Source organism: Myotis myotis, unplaced genomic scaffold, assembly GCF_014108235.1.
Source record: "Myotis myotis isolate mMyoMyo1 unplaced genomic scaffold, mMyoMyo1.p scaffold_m19_p_4, whole genome shotgun sequence".
Classification (NCBI taxonomy): Eukaryota; Metazoa; Chordata; class Mammalia; order Chiroptera; family Vespertilionidae; genus Myotis; species Myotis myotis.
Window position 1 is genome coordinate 66,254,589 of NW_023416346.1, and position 7,968 is coordinate 66,262,556.

General features: G+C 37.5%; 1 pseudogene; it reads right to left on the bottom strand.

Annotated features, from left to right (window-relative positions):
* Positions 1-1,069: 1,069 nt before the first annotated feature.
* Positions 1,070-1,265, bottom strand: LOC118654941 (annotated as a pseudogene).
* Between the last annotated feature and the right edge of the window lie 6,703 nt (positions 1,266-7,968).

The following is a 7,968-nucleotide window of genomic DNA, read 5'->3' on the forward strand; positions in this document are numbered from 1 at the left end:
AAGATTCAAGTCAAAGATTTGAAGTATGAAGAAGTAAAAAACACCCAACTGGGAAAAAAAAAAAGAATACAAAAATATGAAGAGTTTTGGAGCCTCTGGGATAACTTCAAGCAAACCAACATCCGAATTATAGGAGTGCCAGAAGAAGAGAGAGAGCAAGATATTGAAAACCTATTTGAAGAAATAATGACAGAAAACTTCCCCTACCTGGTGAAAGAAATAGACTTATAAGTCCAAGAAGCGCAGAGAACCCCAAACAAAAGGAGTCCAAAGAGGATCACACCAAGGCACATCATAATTAACATGCCAAGAGCAAAAGACAAAGAGAGAATCTTAAAAGCAGCAAGAGAAAAATAGTCAGTTACCTACAAGGGAGTACCCATAAGATTGTCAGCTGATTTCTCAACAGAAACTTTGCAAGCCAGAAGGGAGTGGCAAGAAATATTCAAAGTGATGAATAGCAAGAACCTACAACCAAGATTACTTTACCTAGCAAAGCTATCATTCAGAATTGAAGGTCAGATAAAGAGCTTCACAGATAAGGAAAAGCTAAAGGAGTTCATCACCACCAGAGCAGGATTATATGAAATGCTGAAAGGTATTCTTTAAGAAGAGGAAGAAGAAGAAAAAGGTACAGATAAAAATTATGAACAAGTACATATCTATCAACAAGTGAATCTAAAAATGAAGTGAATAAAAAATGTGATGAACAGAGTAAACTGGTGAATATAACAGAATAGGGGCATAGAAAGGGAGTAGACTGACAATTCTCGGGGGGAAAGGGGTGTGGGAGGTGCAGGAAGAGACTGGACAAAAATCGTACACCTATGGATGAGGACAGTGGGGGTAAGGGGGGAAGGGCAGAGAGTGGGGTGGGAACCGAGTGGAGGGGAGCTATGGGGGGAAAAAAGAGGAACAACTCTAATAATCTGAACAATAATAATTTTTTAAAAAGCAGGCACAACTGTATTTATCTAAAAAGTATCCACAGCAGTCTGCTAACTGATGCAAAAGCAGACTGCAGTACTGTTGACAAAGTTACTCTTTCTAACCAAGTAAAAAAACAAAAACCACTCAGAATGTATCCTCTTCCTCTTCTTTCCCAAGAAAGAGAACAACTATCATCAATGGCAAGTGGTAGTTACCAAAGCAACGACAAAAGCCAGCTTTACTCTCAGGAGAGAATGGTGCATCTTCTCCTCGTGATTTCAGGTGCTCTACACAGTTAGAGAAACTATAGAAATGATCCCTGGAAGTATAGTCTTAATATTGGTATTATTGCCTCTGCCAGGTCTACCACAGCCGCATACTTTACAGTCATGGTGAGATAGTTTCCCTACTTTTGATTCCACTGGCAAAGAGAAAAGTTTTCCAGTCTGTATAATCCTTCAGATAGTATCACTCAACAATGATTTTAACACTTAGGTGGAAATTAAATATCCAAGGTTCTTTTAAAAAGGCCACTTCATTAACATAATACTGAACGAAAGCCAATCACAGTCTGTGCTGTGTAAGCCCAGGAGGTACCACTCAGTTCCGGTGAGGCAGCCCCGCCCCTGGGAGCTACCCGAAAGGCTTTTTCTTTCTTAGAATCGAGCTGCTTCCTGTGATTGGTGAAACATGCTGTGATGGCTGTCCTGAGTTTGACTTTCAAATGCGGTTGGATTTGAGACTGGTTGCCATGGCTGGGGGGGGGAAAGGGCAACTGCAGCTGGGACCCTGTGCTGGGAGACACAATCTTTTGGTTTGTGTGTCATGTTTGCACCATCTGTTCACACTTTCTGAGTTCTTAAATGTCGTTGGTGTTTTAACATAAAAAAAAGAAAAAGTAAAAATTCATTGGAGATGCACCTCCTAATGAGATGAATAAACTATGTTTCAGTTAGTTCAAAAAAAAAAAAAAGAAAGAAAAAGAAAAATACTGCATTTGCATTTAGAATGAGACAAAGATGCCCATTATATCTACTTTCATCTAATATTGTTCTGGAGGTACCACCCATTATGTTAAGGCAAAAATAAATAAATAAATAAAAATGATCATGTTTAGAAAGAAAGAAATGAAAGTATAATATGCCTATGATATGCTTGTGTACATTGAAAACGTTTTAAAAGCTCAGATAAATTATTAGAATTAATAATTAATATTTTTATCTAAGTTCACATAACTTATATAAGAGCATGACCTGTAACAAAGTATTAGCAAAGAAAAAAAGAATTGAGATTAATAAACTTGCTAACACACACACACACACACACACACACACACATGTATATATATATATATATATATATATATATATATACTTATTTATAAACATGTAGATAGATAGGTAGATAAATAGATACACAGATAAGCTGGAGGGGACAGAGCACAGATACAGTTACTGGGAGTGTGGTACAAGAGCAACAGGAATCCAATAACAAAACTCCATGAAAGCAGAGATAATGGTCTCCTTGTGCCGGAAGCCGGTCCATCCTTGCTGCTTGACACAGTCGCTGCAGGGAAGAAACATCTGCACAGCATATGTTTCAAGGGACCTGGCGTATATGGCATACTGTTCTTAATATGTTTGCTCCCCTTCTTGGTGCTATGTGTTTTAACCAAGGTCATCTCTCCGAGAAAGGTTGTTTCCCCAGGTAGGGATTTTTCCCTGAAGTTAGGGAGGGAATAAAACCCCTTAACTAAGTGCCAGGAGGGTAGTTAATCACTTTAAGAACAATCACGCTTAAGCTACATAATCTTTACTCCCTGGAATGGAGATAAGAAAGGCCCTAACCTTTGAATAGAAATTGATAGGTTTAAAATCAACTGGTGTAAATACAGATGTAACAAGACAATAACACACAGAACCTGGCTGGAGATCCTGGCTAGAGAACCTGGCTAGAGAACCTGGCTAGGCTGCTGATCAACTGAACGCTGTCTCTGTGTCATTCCTTCTTCGCCAACTCCGTCCACACCTTTGGGAACCCCAGGACCTGCTGGGGCAGGACCCCAACATTGTTGGTTCACTCCTATATCCTCAGTGTGTAGCACATTGTAGTGACTCAATAAATGTTTGTTGAATGGATAAATAAATGCTCAGACAATGAGATGTGTAAACAAGAGTCCTGATATGTGCCTCAGAGGAGCTAAACTAAAATTACAGGTAGGAAGTAAAGGGATCCAGAGCTAATGATGACAGGACAATAAAGACAGGAAAACAGAATGGTCATTCTAGGAAAAATATTTAAGTCAACTTGTATCCCTTAGACTTGATTAAGAATAAGTAATCAAATTTCTAAATATAATGTTCTATTGAAGACATTAACCAGTATTGTTTCTTTATCATATCAATTCAATTATTTATTATCAATCATTTCAGTTATGTGGACTCTGCTTGCATGTTGAATATAGGAGATTAAAAAAGAAAGACTCCATCTGAAACTTACACTTCAGTGACCACATTGACCAATCTAGATAGACAATTTGATATTATTTATGGATTACTGGTTTTGACACAAATATATGTTCACACATTTTAAGAATAAAGTATAATTTTTGTACCTTGTAATTAAAGTATAGTGCCTGATTAAAGTTGAAAGTTAAAATACAGATAAGAAAAGATTGTTAAATATGATTTGCGCATGAAATCATTGATATGCTTTCTGTGGTATTATCTCTAGAATTTGTTTATCAGGGTTTGAGATTTCATAGGAATATAAAAGTTAATATTCTCTTAAGAAACATAACACTAGGTAAAAGAAATGATAGTATAATGATGTTTGTCATTAATTATATATCTAAGAAAAGGTCATCTATCTTTAAATATTTTAAATATCAGAAATAAAAAGTATTATGAGAAATCCTACTTTCTTTCCTCTCATTTGCATTATTATTTGACATTAAGGGGTTTTATCAACTTAATAATTGCTTTAATCTATCATTCAAGACTTTGTTTCCCAATTATTGCTCTATTTCATTTGAGATTTTATTAAAATTTAAAAATTGTTGAAATGAAATTTAGATTTTTAGTTGAGGAGTTACTAAAAACATCCACCGCACTTAGTACTAAAAATGGTTTCCTTTGCCTAATTTCATTACCAAAAGTTGTGGAAATATCATTGTATTTACTTACTGTTTGTATCAAGAAGCTATATTTTAAATCATTAATTTAAGTTTAAAGGGAAATATAAAGTAAATCATTTAAATCTACTGCTAGAAATAAGATTCCTGCTCTTTTAAGCCACATTTATACCTTCTCATTCTAAGATTTGAACTAGCAGACTTTGGTTAAAATATCTGGCAGGTTTTTCAGCTTGGATGTAAGCCAGAAGGCCAGCAGCTGTGTTCATCCTTGGTTGAGCAAGACATAGTATTGGAGCCCACAAGCTGAGAACAGAGGATTGTACAACAGGGAGAGCAAGGCAGAATCATAGCTAATTAGAATTCCTCTAGGCTTTATCAACAGGTCTGCAAAATACAGTAATTAAACTAGGACTGGGAAAACATGTCACTTTGATGTTTTAGAGATGATGCAAACTAGTTAAAATTATCCAGTTCAAACACAATCACTTAAAATCTTTAAAATGAGACACACAATGTGTATTTGGCTGCTGTGATTTTTGTAATTACTGAAATCAAAGCCAGGACTAATTTAATTTCTCAGTAAAGAATATCATGGGTTTATTTCCTGACTTGTTTTGGTGCAGATGTTTTCTAGACCCCCAAAAAGCAGAAAAAAAATGAAATATATTAAGATCTCAATATTTTAAAATATCAAGATCTATCCTGTACATGTAATAGATGGAATCGTCATCACTGAAATAAATTCATTTTAACATACTTGAAAGTTCAAGCCTTTTTGTTAGTAAAATTCAGCAAAAGAATGTGTCCATTAATACTTTAATAATTTTATTTTTAGAATCTGATAGTGAATTGAACGTAAAAATGAAAGGAAAAAAACCTTTCAAAATATGCCTCTACTTTTTTCACTAAACCTTTTTTATTAAGTTTATTGACCTGACATCTGTTAATAATATTACATAAGTTTTTTAAAAAATATGTCTTCATTGATTTTTTTAGAGAGAGAGGAAGGAAGAGGAATAGAGAGATAGAAACATCAAAGATGAGAGAGAAACATTGATCTGCTGCCTCCTGCATGCCACACTGGGGATTGAGGCGGCAATCCTGACATGTGTCCTGACTGGGAATTAAACCATGACCTCCTGGTTCATGTGTCGATGCTCAACTGCTGAGCCACACCAGCCAGGGTAAGTTTTAATATACAATTCTATAATACATCATCTGTATATTGTATTCTGTGTTTACCAAAAAAAATCTAGTGTCCTTCTGTCACCTTAAATTTGACACCCTTTACCCTCTTCGTCCTCCCCCCATACCTTTTTCCTCTGGTAACCACCCTTCTTTGTCTCTATCTATTAGTTTGTTTGTTTTGTTTGTTCCTTTGTTGGTTTCTGTTTTATATCCACATATGAGTGAAATCATATCATTCTTATTCTTTTCCATCTGACTTATTTCACTTAGCATGATACTCTCAGGAGGATATAGTACATATACAAAATGGAATACTACTCAGCCACAATAAAGAATGAAATACTACCATTTGTGACAACCTGGATGAGAGTATCATGCCTCTAGCTTTAAGTGCTGGTTAACTTGATATGAGAAGAATGACAGAATAAGCATGGTGCTTTTAATGTATGCCTTTGCAGAGCAGGGAAAACAGCAATGTGACAAAGACAGAATGTTTATGCTTTTTACTTGTTGGATTAAAGTAGTTATGCCAATTTTTAAATTTCTTTTAAAATGAATCTCCCATACATTAATAATTATGTGTGTGTTTAATACATAAAAAAAAACAGCCGTTAATGGCACTTGTCAGGAAAGAAGAAATAAAAGTTTTGGCTAAGCTCAAGTACGACCTTTTGCATTTATTTGTTTTAATTTGTGAAAAGTGACTGAGCTTATTCTTTGTTTTGAAACACAAAATATAAAAATTCAAGTATACCACTGTTATTGAAAAGTACCAGAGAAAGTAAAGTAAAACATGGTAAGTCAAAGCATCCTAAGTTGGGGGCTGTCTATATAGACATATAGAGAGACCCAAAATGTGGAGTGCTCAGACCAAGTTCGTTGTCTCACCACAATTGAAGAATGAAGTCATGGACAAAAACGATTAATGGAACCGAAGTTTATTTGGAGAGGCCAGTCCTGAAAAAGGTATGTCTGGGGTTCCAGGAGCAGCCCAGTGTCCTGAGCTTCCTTTCTATGTTCCAGTCAAGAGTAGTCCAAGCTAATTAAAGTCTAATAGTCCATGTGTGGAGGCCCACGTGGTCATAAGCCATGTGAGCACAGGGATGTGCTCCCCCGCCACAGGAATGAACACCAGGAACCCATTGCATGTTGAGGAGAAGAGAGACAGTGAAAGGAAGTTCACACCTTTTAATTTGGGGGTGGAGACAGCCTTTCCAGCTCCTGATTGATCTTTTAAAAAATTTGTCTTAACCACATCCTTGTGATTGGTTTATACGCCTTACTGCCTTGTGATTGGTTATCTGCACGCTGTCTGTCTTAGCAAGATCCATACATTTTACAGTTTATGCGCACCCATCCTTCCCTGTCCAGATTAGGTATCTTAGAAACTCCACATAGTTGTGTTCTTGGGTTTCATTTTTCTTACCTGTAGTTCCGACCCTATCTACCTAGCTTCTTTCTGTCTCCTCAATATTGTAATATATAATATATGATATTTACTATCCTTTTTTTCTACCTTTCTACTATATTATTATATTTTAAGATTTTTATTGTAAATAGAGGCCCAGTGCATCGATTTGTGCACTGGTGGGGTCCCTCAGCTTGGCCTACGGGGATTGGGCAGAAACCGCCCATGCACGGATTCATCCAAGGCATGTCTGGCCCATCTCATCCAGTCCCGATTGGCAGGACACTAGCAGCAAGCTAACGGCTGAATGAATGGTCAGACACTTAGCATATTAGGCTCTTATTATATAGGTTAGCATATATCTGAATTTTAAAATCCAGTTTGAGTGCCTCTGTCTTTTATTGTGTGATTCTACTCTGTTTACATTTACCATGTTTATTATATACATCTTCACATTCCTAAATTTAATAATTTCTATTTTCCTTAAATAATTTTGCTTATATCTCCCTCTTTCTTTCCAATTCCTACTATTATTTTCTCAGTGTTTGTATCTCATATTTCTATTATTTAAGTTTTGTAATTAAAAAAATCTTTTTTATTACATTTATTGGAGTGAGTTTGGTTAATCTATCTACACTAATAAAAGATAAAGATGCTAATTGACCATACCTTCGCTATGCCCCAAGCCAGGCCCACAAGCCAATCAGAGCAACTATTTGCAAATTAACCCAACCAAGATGGTGGCCAGCAGCCACAGAGCAGGAGCAAGCAGGAGGCTTGGTTGCCTGGGTGATGGAGGAAGCCAAGCTTCCTGCCTGCCATGAGCCAGCTGTGGCCTCTGCTCATGGCAACAAAGTTTCAATTATAGAAGACAAATAAATCCCAGATACCTGCTTCCAGCCAGCCTCCCCTGGGAGCTTGGGTGGCTGGGGGCCATGGCCAGCCTGCAAACAGCCTTCAGCCCCTCACTCAGGCTGGCCACATCCTCATGGGGTGAGGGTCCCCGCTGGGGGGCTTAGCCAGCCTGAAAATGGCCCTCAGCCCTTCATCCAGACTGGCCAGGCACCTCAGCAGGACCTCCCACCCTGAAGGGGCTGTGGCCAGCCTGCAAACAGCCATCAGCCTCTCACCCAGGCTGGCCAGGCATCCCAGGGGGGACCCCTACCCTGAAGGGGCTGCGGCCAGCCTGCAAACAGCCATTATCCCCTCACCCAGGATAGCCAGACACTTGTATATAATAAAAGGGTAATATGCAAATTGACCCTAACAGCAGAACGACTGGGAATGACTGGTCACTATGACACAC